The sequence below is a fragment of the Bos grunniens genome, chromosome 14, assembly GCF_055505025.1.
Source record: "Bos grunniens cultivar Pamir isolate PY7600 chromosome 14, Bosgru_T2T1.0, whole genome shotgun sequence".
NCBI classification, from domain to species: domain Eukaryota; kingdom Metazoa; phylum Chordata; class Mammalia; order Artiodactyla; family Bovidae; genus Bos; species Bos grunniens.
Window position 1 is genome coordinate 40735716 of NC_141178.1, and position 16757 is coordinate 40752472.

Below are 16757 nucleotides of genomic sequence, written 5' to 3' on the forward strand. Positions count from 1 at the left end.
CACTGCTGAGTTTTCCAAATCTGCTGACATACTGCATGCACCACTTTCACAGCATCGTCTTTTAGAATTTGAAATAGCTCAACTGGAATTCCATCGCTTCCACTAGCTTTGTTCGTAGTGATGCTTCGTAAGGCCCACCTGACTTCACATTCCAGCATGTCTGGCTCTAGGTGAGTGTGAGTGATCACAGCTTCCTGATTATCTGGGGCGTGAAGATCTTTTTTGTACAGTTCTTCTGTGTATTCTTGCCACCTCTTCTTAATATCTTCTGCTTCTGTTAGGTCCATACCATTTCTGTCCTTTATTGAGCCCATCTTTGCATGAAATGTTCCCTTGGTATCTGATTTTATTGAAGAGATCTCTAGTCTTTCCCATTCTATTGTTTTCCTCTATGTCTTTGCATTGATCACTGAGGAAGGCTTTCTTATCTCTCCTTACTATTTTTTGGAACTTTGCATTCAAATGGGTATATCTTCCCTTTTCTCCTTTGCTTTTCACTTCTCTTCTTTCATAGCTATTTGTAAGGCCCCCCAGCTGTTTGCTGTTTTGCATTTCTTTTTCTTGGGGATTGTCTTGCTCCCTGTTTCCTGTACGGTGTCACGAACCTCCGTCCATAGTTCATCAGGCAGTCTGTCTATCAGGTCTAGTCCTTTAAATCTATTTCTCACTTCCACTGTATAGGGCTGAGTAATATTCTATTGTATATATGTGCCACATCTTCTTTATCCATTCCTTTACCAATGGATATTGATGGTGATTCCATGTCCTGGCTATCGTAAATAGTGCTGTAATGAAAATTGGGGTCCATGTATCTTTTGGAATGATGGTTTTCTCCAGGTAAATGTCCAGGAGTGGGACTGCTGGGTCGTGTAGTTGTTCTGTTTTTAGCTTTTTAAGGAACCTCCATGCTATTCTCCACAGTGATTGCACCTATTTACATTCCCACTAACAGTGCAGGAGGATTCCCTCTTCTCCACATATTCTTTAGCATTTATTTGTAGATTTTTTGACGATGATGGCCGTTCTGACCATGTGAGGTGGTACCTCATTGTAATTTTGATTAGTGATGGCCATGGAGCTTCTCTTGTGGCTCAGCTGGTAAAGAATCTGCCTGCAATGAGGGAGACATGGGTTCGATCCCTGGGTTGGGAAGATCCCCTGGAGAAGGGAAAGGCTACTCACTCCAGTATTCTGGCCTGGAGAATTCCATGGACTACAGCCCATGGGGTCACAAAGAGTCAGACAGGACTGAGGGACTTTCACTTCACTTTTAAGAGGCACATGGAAAGATGTTGGCATTGTTAGCAAATCAGTGTAGCTGTATCTCTCCAGTCTCTTCCTCTGTTGTCAAATGGAGTTGTCTCTGTGTGTCTCTGACTCTGCCTTTCTTCTTGTGAGGATACCAGTCATAGTGGATTGAAGGTCCATCCTATTTATCTGAACTAATTACATCTGCAAAGATCCTTATTTCCAAATCTGTTCACATTCTATGGTACTATGGGTTAGATTTTAGGGGATACAATTCAACTCATAGCAATGCATTGTGGCATTTGTTTGAGTCCTTAGATTCAGCAGCCCGTAGGAGTCTAAGACCACCAAACAACTGCCATTTGACAATTAGAATTTGCCCGTTTTGCCTCTGCTGTTGGCAACCTAAGCAGAATTAGACCACCTAATTAAAAAATAGTTGAGTGAATCTTTCCAAGTGATATATTTAAATTGTGTTTCTCTGTGGGTGTATGATTGATTTTAGCAATATAGTGTAAAAGGATTGGTGGGTCACATTTTTATTGGAAGATCCAACCCCAGATACATGTCTGGATATATGTATACCCTGTGATGCCCATTAAGGAGAGGGCTGCAAGGATCTATCTGATCTGTATCGTGAATGCATGAGCAGGACTCAGCTAGCTGAATTGCTACTCATCCCCCAACAAAGGAGGAAGTAAAGCCATTTACTCAAATCTTGGGCTGCAAGGAAAATTTCTAATGCCCTTGCTCCACTATCATGAACGTGTGCAACACTTTGTTTATTGACACAGACTGTTACTTTCCATAAGATCTAACCATGTCTCAGTTCAGTTCAGTTCAGTCACTCAGTCGTGTCCGACTGCAACCCCATGAATCACAGCACGCCAGGCCTCCCTATCCATCACCATCTTCCGGAGTTCATTGAAACTCATGTCCATCAAGTCGGTGATGCCATCCAGCCATCTCATCCTCTGTCGTCCCATTTTCCTCCTGCCCCCAATCCCTCCCAGCATCAGAGTCTTTTCCAATGAGTCAACTCTTCGCATGAGGTGGCCAAAGTACTGGAGTTTCAGCTTTAGAAAACATCATTCCTTCCAAAGAACACCCAGGGCTGATCTCCTTCAAAATGGACTGGTTGGATCTCCTTGCAGTCCAAGGGACTCTCAAGAGTCTTCTCCAACACCACAGTTCAAAAGCATCAATTCTTTGGCACTCAGCTTTCTTCACAGTCCAACTCTCACATGCATACATGACCACTGGAAAAAGCATAGCCTTGACTAGATGGACCTTTGTTGGCAAAGTAATGTCTCTGTTTTTCAATATGCTATCTAGTTTGGTCATAATGTTTCTTCCAAGGAGTAAGCATCTTTTATATCATGTTTCAGTCAGTTCAGTTCAGTTCAGTCACTCAGTCGTGTCCGACTCTTTGTGACCCCATGAATCGCGGCACACCAGGCCTCCCTGTCCATCACCAACTCCCGGAGTTCACTCAGACTCACGTCCACAGAGTCAGTGATGCCATCCAGCCATCTCATCTTCTGTCGTCCCCTTCTCCTCCTGCCCCCAATCCCTCCCAGCGTCAGAGTCTTTTCCAATGAGTCAGCTCTTTGCATGAGGTGGCCAAAATACTGGAGTTTCAGCTTTAGCATCATTCCTTCCAAAGAAATCCCAGGGCTGATCTCCTTCAGAATGGACTGGTTGGATCTCCTTGCAGTCCAAGGGACTCTCAAGAGTCTTCTCCAACACCACAGTTCAAAAGCATCAATTCTTCAGAGCTCAGTCTTCTTCACAGTCCAACTCTCACATCCATACATGACCACTGGAAAAACCACAGCCTCGACTAGACAGACCTTTGTTGGCAAAGTAATGTCTCTGTTTTTGAATATGCTATCTAGGTTGGTCATAACTTTCCTTCCAAGGAGTAAGCGTCTTTTAATTTCATGGCTGCAGTCACCATCTGTAGTGATTTTGGAGCCCAGAAAAATAAAGTCTGACACTGTTTCCACTGTTTCCCCATCTATTTCCCATGAAGTGATGGGACCGGATGCCCTGATCTTCGTTTTCTGAATGTTGAGCTTTAAGCCAACTTTTTCACTCTCCACTTTCACTTTCATCAAGAGGCTTTTGAGTTCCTCTTCACTTTCTGCCATAAGGGTGCTGTCATCTGCATATCTGAGGTTGTTGCTATCTCTCCCAGCAATCTTCATTCCAGCTTGTGCTTTTCCAGCCCAGCGTTTCTCATGATGTACTCTGCAGATAAGTTAAATAAGCAGGGTGACAATGTACAGCCTTGACGTACTCCTTTTCCTCTTTGGAACCAGTCTGTTGTTCCATGTTCAGTTCTAACTGTTGCTTCCTGACCTGCATACAGGTTTCTCAAGAGGCAGGTCAGGTGGTCTGGTATCCCCATCCCTTTCAGAATTTTCCACAGTTTATTGTGATGCACACAGTCAAAGGCTTTGGCATAGTCAATAAAGCAGAAATAGATGTTTTTTGGACTTGGAGTAAATTAATCCCCATTTAGTGGGAAAATCACCCTTTGTAGTCTAAAACATCAGGCTTTATATTATACCAAGATAGTCACCCTGTAACTGGCCCTGGCTTTGTACTCTTCTGCGTGTCACTGTGATTCTTAGTTCCCTGACCCTTGCCTCCTTCTACTTACTCTCCTCTCATAAAATTTCCCTCTTCCAGGAATTTTTGTTAAGGGTCATGTAAAGGAAGAAAACAGCAGCAAGAGGTAGGAAAATCCTAAAAGGTTTCCTCATTAAAAATTGTTGTTGAAATTTAAGCCATAATATTATCATGACTTAACTGCAATATAAATTAAGGAATCTGTAAAGGAAATACCCATGATTAGAATACATTTTTTCCTATAATTACTATAAAAAGTAACTTGAAAACCTGACATTTCTTTGAAGATTTTTACATTTATAATTAGTAATATATAAGTCCTCAAAAATATATTGGTAAATTCAAATGATTATTATTTGTAAAAATTATTCTGATTTAGTATAATTTAGAATTGTCTTGTATCTCTTGTATATATTCTTTTAGTCAATGATATATCCAATCAAGTGTTACTGAATTCCTATTAAGTATATGCATTTTTGTAGGAAATAGAATGATAAATAATACACAGTTATTGATCCCACAGAACTGCAATTCATAGTTGAAATTGTGTTCATATAATATTATATCAATTCAATTTTTGTAGAAAGGAACATAATTTATAGCCAATCAAGATGAATTGTACAAATTTTAAAATATTTGTCATTCCTATTTTCAAGAGCTAATATTAAATATTATCCAATGAAAACAATTTATATAGAAATCTCTATTAAAAAAAAAAAACAAAGTATTGATTACTATGCATTATTTAGATAGTTCTTCTGACTGGTACCCACCTCCCTATCCCCATATGTATTTGGGAAGGAAAGAGGAACTCCTGTCAGCTATCATATTGGAGACTACCCAAGGAAAAATCCATAACACTTTTTATTAGTGAAGTGAAAGTCACTCAGTTGTGTCCAACTCTTTGAGACCCCATGGACTGTAGCCCTACAGGCTCCTCTGTCCATGGGGATTCTCCAGGCAAGAATACTGGAGTGGGTTGCCATGCCCTCCTCTAGGGGATCTTCCCAACCCAGAGATCAAACCCATATCTCTTGCATTGCAGGCAGATTCTTTACCACTACTGCCATGTGGGAAAGCCAGTTTTTAACTAGAGATGGCCTTTATCTAAAATGTTTTCATTGAATATCAAATCTGGGGAAATTATCACTCAGCTTTCCCTCTTCTATAGGCATGACAGGAATCAGAAGTATTTTATACCACTGAGGTTTGCTGACATTATTGATTTGATCCAAAATCTTATTTTTCTCTCCAAAGAAAACATTATTCTAGCTCTGCTTTCTTTAATATATAAGTTAAGGTTGATGGCTCAAGATTATTTTCAGGGAGGATGCTTGTTGTTCAAATGATTTAGCTAGCATTTCATCTATTATATGGAGAAGAAACAGGCAACCCACTCTAGTATTCTTGCCTGGAAAGTTTCATGGACAGAGGAACCTGGAGTGTACAATCCATGGGGTTTCAAAGAGTTGAACATGACTGAGGAACTGAGCATGCACACATGCATCTACTGTAAGATAATCAAACATTATTATTATTACAGTATTATTACAAAGTAATCAAACATTAGCTGGGCTCCATTATAGTCCTCATTCCCTTTATTCCTTTGGGACACTGGTCTGAAAACCACTGCTTCCTTATATTGCAAAGACCAAGTAAGTAAAACAAATTAAAAAAAAAAACCCAAATAAATGAAACTATTTTAAAAACTAACTCTCCTTTCTTCCTCATCCATGTTAATTCCCTTCTACCTCAAATTACTTTCTGGAAGTGGTTTTTATGTCTTTTAGAGACTATGTATACATCTATACTAGTACAGTGAAAATTGTTCCTTATAGATCTTATACTTTTCCCATTTGAAGATTTGCTCATTTTCACATGTCACTTAGAGTTTATCCATTCTCTTAGATATGCATTTTTCCTATGCATTTGAGCATCATAGGAAGATAAATTCTACACTTGATTATGTTAGCTAGTTATTGAGTCACAGAAAGCCATTATTCTTACCATTTTTTCAAAGTTGTATAGATTCTATGGGAGGTGAAATTTTAAGATGTAAGTATACTGTTTTTCTACACTCAAATTATGTTCCCCTTGTCATAGAAATTGACCAGTGAAGTGTGCTGTTACTTTTCAGAACCCATGTACATACAGTCCATTAAGTTATTATATATAACATGGGTCAGGAAAGCATATTGTGAAATGTTGCTTTTATTTAAATTCCCACTATTTGGTGGCAAGCAGAGACATTACTTTGCCAACAAAGGTCTGTCTAGTCAAGGCTATGGTTTCCTGTGGTCATGAATGGATGTGAGAGCTGGACTGTGAAGAAAGCTGAGCGCTGAAGAATTGATGCTTTTGAACTGTGGTGTTGGAGAAGACTCTTGAGAGTTGTTTGGACTGCAAGGAGATCCAATCAGTCCATTCTGAAGGAGATCAGCCCTGGGATTTCTTTGGAAGGAATGATGCTAAAGCTGAAACTCCAGTACTTTGGCCACCTCATGCGAAGAGTTGACTCATTGGAAAAGACTCTGATGGTGGGAAGGATTGGGGGCAGGAGGAGAAGGGGACGACAGAGGATGAGATGGCTGGATGGCATCACTGACTCGATGGACGTGAGTCTGAGTGAACTCCGGGAGTTGGTGATGGACAGGGAGGCCTGACGTGCTGCGATTCATGGGGTCACAAAGAGTCGGACACGACTGAGTGACTGAACTGAACTGAACTGAACTGAATGGCAAAGAACCAGCCTGCCAAAGCAGGTTAGATGTTAGAGACGTGGCTTCGATCCCTGGGTTGCGAAAATCCCCTGGAGGAGGCCACAGAAACCCACTCCAGTATTTTTGCCTGCAGAATCCCCATGGACAGAAGAGCCTGGTGGGGCTTCAGTCCAGTGGAGTCGGATAGACTGAAAGGACTTCGGCATGCCTCGCGTTTTCACTGTATGGCTTCAAGATTTTTAACTTCTTTATTGCCCTCTGGTGGTGTTTTCTATGAACTGCATATTTAGAAGTCGACTGATTTCCAGGAACTAAGTGGGTCAGGTACAAATTAAAGAGTGGATGGATGCATGTGGATGTATGGCAAAACCAATGCAATATTGTAAAATAATAAAAAATAAAAAAATAAATATTTGATTAGGAAAAAAAGAGTGGATTATAGAAACCATTCAAATTTATTGAAGCTAATCAAGGATATCAGTAGCCTGCCTGTTTCTAAAAATATAAAGTATTTATTCTTCTGTTATCAGTCATTTCTTGAAAAGGAATATAAATCCTTGTTTGCTTGTAAGAAAAGCACAATAATGGAAGACATTCTTCTTTTACACCAAGTATATTCTCTGAAAATATAAGTTAAAATAGGAAGTGAGCTTTTCATATTATCCTTTTGAAAATAAAACTCCACATATAATATCAAATTATGATTTAATTTTACCTTAAATTTAAATATCTGTTGATTAAATGCTATGCCTTATAATTTCAGATTATTTTCTCCTTTATATCATCTCTCTTCAACAAATAAAATACGTATGGATGCCTAACATGAGGTAGGGAATTCTCTTTGAAATTGGGACATTGATAAACTTGATTTTGACTTAGTAGAGGGGTTGATGACTTTTCCCCAAGGTTGTGGGAGATGGTGGATGGGGAGAGGTCAGGTTTGTCTCTGTGCTCCCCAAGTTTTCTCTGTGAAACTGTCAACCTCCAGTGTCAGAAATGACTTCTTATATTTAGACATTAAATGTTTTCTATTAAAGTGCAAGTGTTTTAAAAATCTATAAAATATATGGCATTATATATTTTCTTTATTATTAAAAGCTAAGCTTTAACTGAGCAGAGTTTACATATGTGTATATGAATTCATGTATGTGTGTATGGGTGGTGCACACACATGTCTCTGTGTGCATGTGTGTGTATGTGTATGTGTAGGCCTACTGAGGATACAGAACAGATTCTTGACAGGAAAAAGCAGAGGTATATGAGAAGGGAAAAGAATATAAAGGACCACTTCATCTACTCAATGCATCCTCTTACCTGAGTATTGTCTTATTCGCCATCGTCCTTTGTTGATATTATTACTAAATACCCAGGGTTTCTAGGTACCTCTGTAAGTTTTACAATCCTGTCAATATCCCATGGAACCTTGACGTTTTGCCCATATTGTTTTTCTTTCCCTAAGAGTTTTTCTCTTAGCTCTGTCATGGAGTAGGTACTGTTGTGAAGATCTGTGCTCACCTGTTAAGTAGAAACTACTCATTTAACTGTTTAAACAAATAAACATTATCTTGAGTCAATTGCAGGGCACCTCCAGTCTCCACAGAGCAGAGATACTTTGGGACAGGAAGGTCTTTTAGTTTTCCCTTAAATCAAAATACAAAGTTATTGAGCAATTGTAGGATCGCTTATCCCCTCTGTAAGCATTTGCTTAACCCCTCACAGGGACACCAAATAGCCCAATAGCTCTTATACTGAAGTCAAAAGAAAGAATAACACTGGAACAAAGTCTGTATTTAAAATCTGTGTCTTATTTTTCTTTTCTCCTGGCACATGGTAGGTAATCATTAAATGTTCTCTTGGTAAATACTAAAAATACAAAAGATACTTCATTTACTAGGGGTCATAAAATTTCAACTTTTCTTTTGGTGTCGGGGTTGATGATGAAAAATTTGGAAACTTCTGACGCATATTAAAGTTCCTGATTTGAGAACCACAGGGTTTAGATGGAAGAAGTTGCCAAAGCGCTGTAAGTAGAATAAAGGCATTTATGTAATTCGTTCATATAATCTCATTTATTGGTTTTCATCACCTAACTTTTAAAAGTCGCCTGAGGCTACCTAGGATTTGCAACAGGCATCACAGCTGCGCTGTCCCCGCCCCCTCCTCTCCTGTGGGAACAGCTCCTCCACAGCAATGCTAACAGAGGTCCGTGACTCTCAGCCCACCTCAGTGCTGCTCACGGCAGTGGCTTTTCTCCACCAGCCTCACCCTGCTCCATTTGAGTCCTTTTTTCCCTTTTTAGCTTTACTGAGATGTAATTGACATGTAATACAGTGTAAGTTTAAGGTGTAGCAGTAGCAGTAGTATTAGTTGCTCAGTTGTGTCCAACTCTTTGTCATATCTGACTCTTCGGGATCTTATGGACGGTAGCCCACCAGGCTCCTCTGTCCATAGAATTCTCCAGGCAAGAATACTGGAGTGAGTAACCATTCCTTCTCCAGGGGATACAACATTATAATTTGATACAAGTATATATTGCATAATGATTACTACAATAAGGTTAGTTAACACATCCATCCCCTCACACAATTAATTACCTTTTTTTGTGTGTGCATGGTGAGAACATGTAAGATCCACTCTCTCAGAAACTTTCAAGTACACAATAGAATGCTGTTAACTATAGTCATCATGCTGTACATTAGGTTCCCAGGATTTATTCGTCTTTTAACTAGAAAGTTTGTACCCATTGACTCACATCTGTTGACCTCACTGTACTTATCTGCGAATCACTATACTGAAAGTAGAGAAAGGGGCTAGGGAAGTTAAAAGAGACAAAAAATCTAAATGTGATCGCTTTGCAGAATCTTAAAGGTCAGGCAACAGGTTTATTTCTAATAGTTTTAAAAAGAGAAGATGAGCTGTGGTTTAATGGTGCACTCTGGAATTCAAATTCTAACTCAGGTATAGTCCGAATTCTGGCCCACCTTGAGTGACACTGAAGGATCATGTCTTAGCACATAACCAGTGGTTTTCTAATTGTATTATTTTATCCTAGTGACTAACATTGGTGAGAGGTTTTGAAATTGCTATATTCTGCAAAAGGATTTGACTTTGTAGTGATACCAAACCTTGGAAAATAAAGGAAGGAGAGATTGGTGAATACTTGACAGATTATTATAGTTATAATTGATTGTTTCACAGGGAAATATAGGGAATGGATCATTTAGGAACCTGAATGAATACTTTCTATCAAATCTATTTCTACTTGACAGGTTCAGTTCAGTTCAGTTGCTCAGTTGTGTCCAGCTTTTTGCAATCCCATGAATTGCAGCACGCCAGACCTCCGTGTCCATCACCAACTCTGGGAGTTCACTCAAACTCATGTCCATCGTTCGGTGATGCCATCCAGCCATCTCATCCTCTGTCGTCCCCTTCTCCTCCTGCCCCCAATCCCTCCCAGCATCAGAGTCTTTTCCAATGAGTCAACTCTTCGCATCAGGTGGCCAAAGTATTGGAGTTTCAGCTTTAGCCATCAGTCCTTCCAAAGAACACCCAGGACTGATCTCCTTTAGAATGGACTGGTTGGATCTCCTTGCAGTCCAAGGGACTCTCAAGAGTCTTCTCCAACACCACAGTTCAAAAGCATCAATTCTTTGGAGCTCAGCTTTCTTTACAGTCCAACTCCCACATCCATACATGACCACTGGAAAAACCATAGCCTTGACTAGACAGACCTTTGTTGGCAAATTAATGTCTCTGCTTTTGAATATGCTATCTAGGTTGGTCATAACTTTCCTTCCAAGGATAAGTGTCTTTTAATTTTATGGCTACAATCACCATCTGCAGTGTTTTTGGAGCCCCAAAAAGTTGTTTATCTCAAAAATTATGGGTATAAAAATTGTATGTTTTGATACAATTTATTTTAACACTTCTCTCAATTATGCATTTAAATGGTGAACAATTCACAAGCAACTATGCGGTCAATTGACTGGCCAGTGGCTTTGAGATAATTTATTTTGTAGTCTGGGATTTCCAGTGACATCTTTATTCTCCCATTTATACTCTATTTCATATTATTATTATTAGTAGTAGTAATATTATTATTATCTGGGGGCTTCCCTGGTGGCTCAGACAGTGAAAAACTTGCCTGCAATTGGTGGACCCAGGTTCAATCCCTGGGTCAGGAAGACCCCTGGAGGAGGGAATGGCAACCCACTCCAGTACGCTTGCCTAGAGAATCCCATGGATAGAGAAGCCTGGCTGGGGGTTGCAAAGAATTGGACCCGACTGAACGACTAACACTTTCAAATTATTATTTAGTTAGAATAGAGTTGTGTATAACTTTTTACTGTCAAACATATTCTAGGCACCACACATTTTGAACGCACTGATATTGGGGTCAATTTGACGTTGATGACACTAGTCACTGTTCTTAAAGGAGTTTGTGCTCTACATATATAATTACATCTATAATAACCCGAAAGTGAAAGTGTTAGTCCCTCAGTTGTGTCTGACTCTTAGTTTGCCAGGCTCCTCTGACCATGGAATTCTCCAGGCAAGAATATGGGATTGAGTTGCCATTCCCTCCTCCAGTGGATCTTTCTGACCCAGGGCTCAAACAGGTGTCTCCTGCTCTCCTGCATTAGCAGGCAGATTCTTTACCAATGAGTCACTAGGTAAGCCCAACTATAGCTTTAAAAGAACTCGGTTTGCTCATATTTCTTTCAAGCACTTGTCATTGAATTTGAAGCATTAATCCAGTAAGATTTCCAACTGTGTGGCTTATGCCGGTTGCATCCCCTTCATGCTTATGTATTCATGATGCTCTTTTGGCCCATGCGATTTACTCACAGTTGGTAGGTAGATTTAGAGCATTGTCCAAATTCAGGTTTGATTTTTTGGGAATTTTACTTTGTAGATAATATTGATTAATTCCAAAAAAAAAATTGATTAATTCCAAAAGGAATTAAAAAGTGTTTGTCTTACTGTGATGTTGCAACCATTAATGACCAATGCATAGATGCATTAACTTATTACAGTACCCATTGGTGATATTCTACTAATTAGATTATTAGTATTCATTTACTAGATAGAACATTATTTCATCAACTATTTGGTTTCCCTGAGTTACAGTTTAATTAGGAAAGACAGAATAAATTCTTTTATTTTATGAAGAAGTTTTATGAAAAAAAGGAAAAAGAGAGAGAGAGATTGAGTCCAGAGAAGCTTCCAAGGAGGACCAATTAGGCATTTTTTTTCTTTGTTGTTTTCACTGAGGTTGTTACAAATATCAATGCACATATTGTCCCCTCTTAGGTTCATGGATCCTGTTCAAGTTGGCTCTTGAGTCCTTCCGACACATCCACGTAGTCTTTGATAATCTTCCCAGCTCTCTTGTATGACAAGATATAACAGGAACATCATGTTCATTCCCCCTGCTGGACTTGAAATCAGCATTTCTCCAAGGAGACATTATTCACTATGTTTATTCAAACTTGTGTTCCTTCTTTAGTTTAACCTTCTTTCAAGTCAGGGCTTTTTTTTTTTTTTTTTTAAGAATTTACTCACTGAATTCTTTCACCTTTTCAAATCTTCCTATTTTCCAACCACTTCATTTCTTAGTTTTTCTGTCTTTTATGTTTTTTTTAAAATAAAAACACAGTCTCTATCCTTCTTAAAATTTCTTTTTTTTTTTCGAAATATCAAGCAGAAGATTTTATTTGTTCTGTGGACACGTATTTTTGCCATGCTTTCAGGATTTGCTGGAACTTTCTTCTCATTTTTTCTTTTTTTTTCCTTACTAATTTTCTATGGGAAATGAATGGAATACTCTTTGGTTGCTTATTTCTCAATTAAATGTTTCCACCTTAGGAAGGAGACATAGATCAGAATGTAATTTTTTTTTTTCCTGTAAAATCATTTTATTTTCTGCAAGGTAAATATTTTTCTTAGGCATTATTACTAGAACAACCTCTTTGTAGGGTTTTATAGTTTGGAATAACTATATTTAAAAAAAATTTTTGTATCTATAAAGAGTTGTAATACAAAAAATGATTTATAGGCTATTTTTCAGGAAGAAGTTACTAGACTATATTTCTATTGAAGAAACTTTACTATTTAAATCTATGATATGGAATGAAAAGATGATTAAAAAGTCTTCTGATCAAAAAGCTTGAGATCATCAAAGGAATGTTTAGTCTCTTCCACAGAGAGCCACCAGGATTTTTTCATAATCTCCTTTGGTTTCATCCAGGATGGCTTGACAGAGAGAGATGCCATACAACTTCTGATAGCATGCTTTGATGTCATTCATGTCAATTTCAGAGCGGGAAACCATAATCCTGATCAGTGTCTTATGACGAGTTCCAACACCCTTCATGGCCTGATGGAACTTCTCAGCAAAGAACATAGCACACTTCACAATAACTGTGAGGCATTTCTCGATGTCACCTTTCAACTCCAGGTCCAGAACTTTGTTCATGTCATGCTTACTATACTTGGAATATTTCTGAAACACTCTGCGAAGATGGGGATAGCTCCTGGTGGTAAGAATGGTAGTGAACACATTCACATCTGTCCCTTTTCTTCTTTCTCCTGCTTCATATAAGGCCCTGGCATCTGAATCAGCCAAGTCGTCATTTACAGCAAGCTCCTCAGATCGGTCACCCTTAGCAAGAGAAAGCAAAGCCTTCTCATAATCTCCAGATGTGTCTGAGGCGATGTCTTTAGCCAGATCTCTCTTCAGTTCTTCTCTATAGACTCTGTTAATTTCTCTGATTTCTCTGTTAGCTCTTGATGCCAGAATTTCATTCAGAGTGTCTTCATCAGTCCCAAGGCCCTTCATGGCAGCACGGAACTCTTCGGCATCAAACTGGGCTGGAGTTTTCAATAGAGCCAAAACAACTTCCTCAAGGTGACCGAGGAGGGCTTTCTTCAGAACTTCATCCAGGGGCTTTCCTTTCTCCTGCAGATAGGCCGCTTTGATCTGCTGACGCTGTGCATTGTTTCTCTTAGTCAGAATTTCAATGATGGTTGCTTCATCCACACCTTTAACTGTGATTGCTTTGTGCAAGGCCTCAACATCCGAGGATGGATTGAACGTAGGATAGGGGCTCACTGCTGACCCAGGACCACCTTTGGCTCCTTTCACCGTTTTAATGTATTCCTGCTCTTCATTTTCAATAAACCAGGCCTGCTTGAGGAATTCAGATACCATTGCCATTTTTGAAGGATCTTTTTGTTTTTTTCACCTCCGTACAAAGAACTAAAGAGAGATTCTTCTCTGAACGGTTTGTGCTGCCAGAATGTAATTTTTAGCTTTAAAACTCCAGGGTTCAGTATCTTCTATTGTTTTCATGACATAGTTTAAAAAGCAACCCTAATAATTTCTAAAATCTTCTTCCTCTGCCCTCCTATTCCCTTTTATCCAGGCCTCCTCTTTCCTGTCCTTGCTGAGTATGGGGATTGGTTCTGGAAGGGGTTTTTTGGTTTGATAGGTGTCAATGTTTCTTTGATCCCAGAGTGCCAGGCACTCTTGGATATTTCGAAGTGCTTGCTCTCTCTTGAACAGTGGCACCTGCAGTGTTCACTTCCAGTTTCAAAGCTTCTGCTGCTGTTCTGTGTCTTTACATTTTTGAGTTCTTGAATCACAGGACTCTCTGGCTCTCCTGAAAGATAAAGTCACCTTTTCTCCCCTCGACTTTCTCCCACACTTTGTGATACATACATGTATGTCTTTTTCTGTTGATTTGTTCCTTGCTGGTTGTATGTGGCAGTTCACATGGACACCTTGTTGTAGATGTTATCTGTAGATTTTTGATCTTGCTATCATAGATGCTTATTTTTCTTTTCTTTGATGGGGTTGTGCCTATTTATGGGAGGGGTGGGATATTCAGAGATAAAAAATCTTTTCTGTAGCCAGCATCATTTCCCCAGAATGTTCTGCCATTCATATTTAAAATAAAATGATAGAAACCATTATCCTCATCCTTACAATAATCATTACATTTTATCAGTCTCCTTTCCAGTCTTCAAGGTGTCCATGACTCCCCACTGTAATGTATTGATAAAATTGGGCAATGCCTTTCTGTACTAGCTTCCTCCTAGTTATGACAGTCTTGTACTCTAGACATAGTCTTCATTACAGATAGGGAATTTAGAAAATAAGGAAACTGTGGCTTATTAGCTGAAAGTGGAATTATGTATTATTTTTTTCAGGTAAAAATGTCTTTAGGCCAAAGTTTTAAAATGAATATTGAAAAAATATCCTGGAATCATTTTGCAAAGGTGAATGCCACATAAAGTACACCAGGACTGAATCCAAGGAGTAACATATTTTTAGAGCTTCCAAATTTATAAATTTACTACAATTCTGCATTAATTTTTAAGCTGACTGAAGAAAATAATTTTGACACCAAAAAAAATAAATATTGATTTTATTAATATATTTTAAAAGTTTATAAGACTTAAATGTTAAGGCTATATCAGCCTTTTCAGTTGTTATTTCTTTTCTAGAATCTTGAATAAAGGAACATTTATTGGAAGGGGAATATGGTATAAAAATGGGGACTCCCAGGTGGCTCAATGGTAAAGAATCCACCTACCAATCCCTGAGTCAGGAAGATCCCCTGGAGAAGGAAATGGCCACCCACTCCAGTATTCTTACCTGGAGAATCCCATGGACAGAGGAGCCTGGCGGGCTACAGTCCATAGGGTTGCAAAGAGTTGGACACGACTGAGCAACTGATCATGCATGCACATGATATAAAATGGGAAGATAATCTAACAGTGAAGATAGCTGTATCTAAAGAAATGGCAACCCACTCCAGTACTCTTGCCTGGAGAATCCCATGGAGGGAGGAGCCTGGTAGGCTACAGTCCATGGGGTCGCAAAGAGTCAGATACGACTGAGTGACTTCACTCATTCCTGTGTGATGAACCACTCCTAAACTTGGTGGTTTCAAACAGTAGGTATTTTATCTCCACAAAACTTGGGACTCAGCAGAGTGGGTTGGGACCTGATCTGAGGTGACTACTGAGGCTGTTGTCATCTGGCTACTTGACTGAGGCTGTTTTTTTTTCATATGTCTGGCCATTTTGTGCTAGCTGTGGGCTGGGCCAGGTGTCTTCACTAGACTAGACAGGCTTCCTAACACGGCAGAGTTCCGAGAGGACAAACCCTAATGCACAAGTACTATTCAAGTTTCAGCACTTGAAATGCCACTGGGTTAAAGCAAGTCACACAACCAAGCCCAGGTCCATGTGGAAGGGACCTACACAGGGTGAGGAAATGGGAACATTTGCATTGGCGGCCAATAGACTAACAAACTGCTGCAATAATTATGCAAAGGAAAATACTCCTGAGGGCAAATTGTTAAAAAAAAAAGTGTGTGGAGGAGGGGATTTAGCATGGGAGCAAAGGCAGTAATCAGGGGCTACTAAAATCTGAAGATCCCTGTATTTTTTCAAAATCCACCGGGATTAAAGTTGCTACACAGCCATGTTCTGACACCAGAAGAAATTTCCAGTTGAGCATCGGGGAAGCCTAGCCCTCTTTTTCTATCCCTTCAATTTTCATGTTCTTTTGACTCAGCATATTTTTAGAATGAATAATGGCTTTCTAGAAAATTTTTAGTTTATTTTTTCAAAAGAAATATTGACCTTACTTCTATCTACTGTGCCACAAAAATGCCATTGAAAAACATTTCCTCTGTAAAATCTGTTGAATCGCTTACCCAGTGAAATCCTATATATAAACCCAGTGACAAAGAGGTGTTAAGAATCACACTTCATCAACGTTTAAATATTAATAGTATCCTCCCTCCTCTAAAACTGAAAATAGAATTCCATCTGATTCCTGCAGGGTTATTTCTTCTGTGACAAGGCCTGACTGAGGCCATTTCTTGGTAGTGGAATCTGAGCATGGAGGTCCCTGTCCCACTGCCCTTTGAGTCTCACTCACATTTCCTGGGTGAATGTGATGGATGGGCATTCCCTGGGGCTCTGTCCACCAATATTGTTCCTGGTGAAGGTTAATGGTGTGAGCCACTTGAAATCCTAACCAGCAAACTGCTGACATCTCGGGTTTCCTATCAAGCTTACCAGATATCCCCCAGTAATTTCTTAGTTTGCACAATATAAAAACACTGATATTGA

At 39.3% G+C, this 16757-nt stretch overlaps 1 pseudogene across 1 annotated transcript; it reads right to left on the bottom strand.

Moving 5' to 3' along the window:
* Positions 1 to 12498: 12498 nt before the first annotated feature.
* LOC147359320 (annexin A1 pseudogene) lies at positions 12499 to 13916 on the bottom strand (annotated as a pseudogene). The gene has a single exon (XR_015140227.1). The product of XR_015140227.1 is annotated as an annexin A1 pseudogene (transcript).
* Positions 13917 to 16757: the final 2841 nt, after the last annotated feature.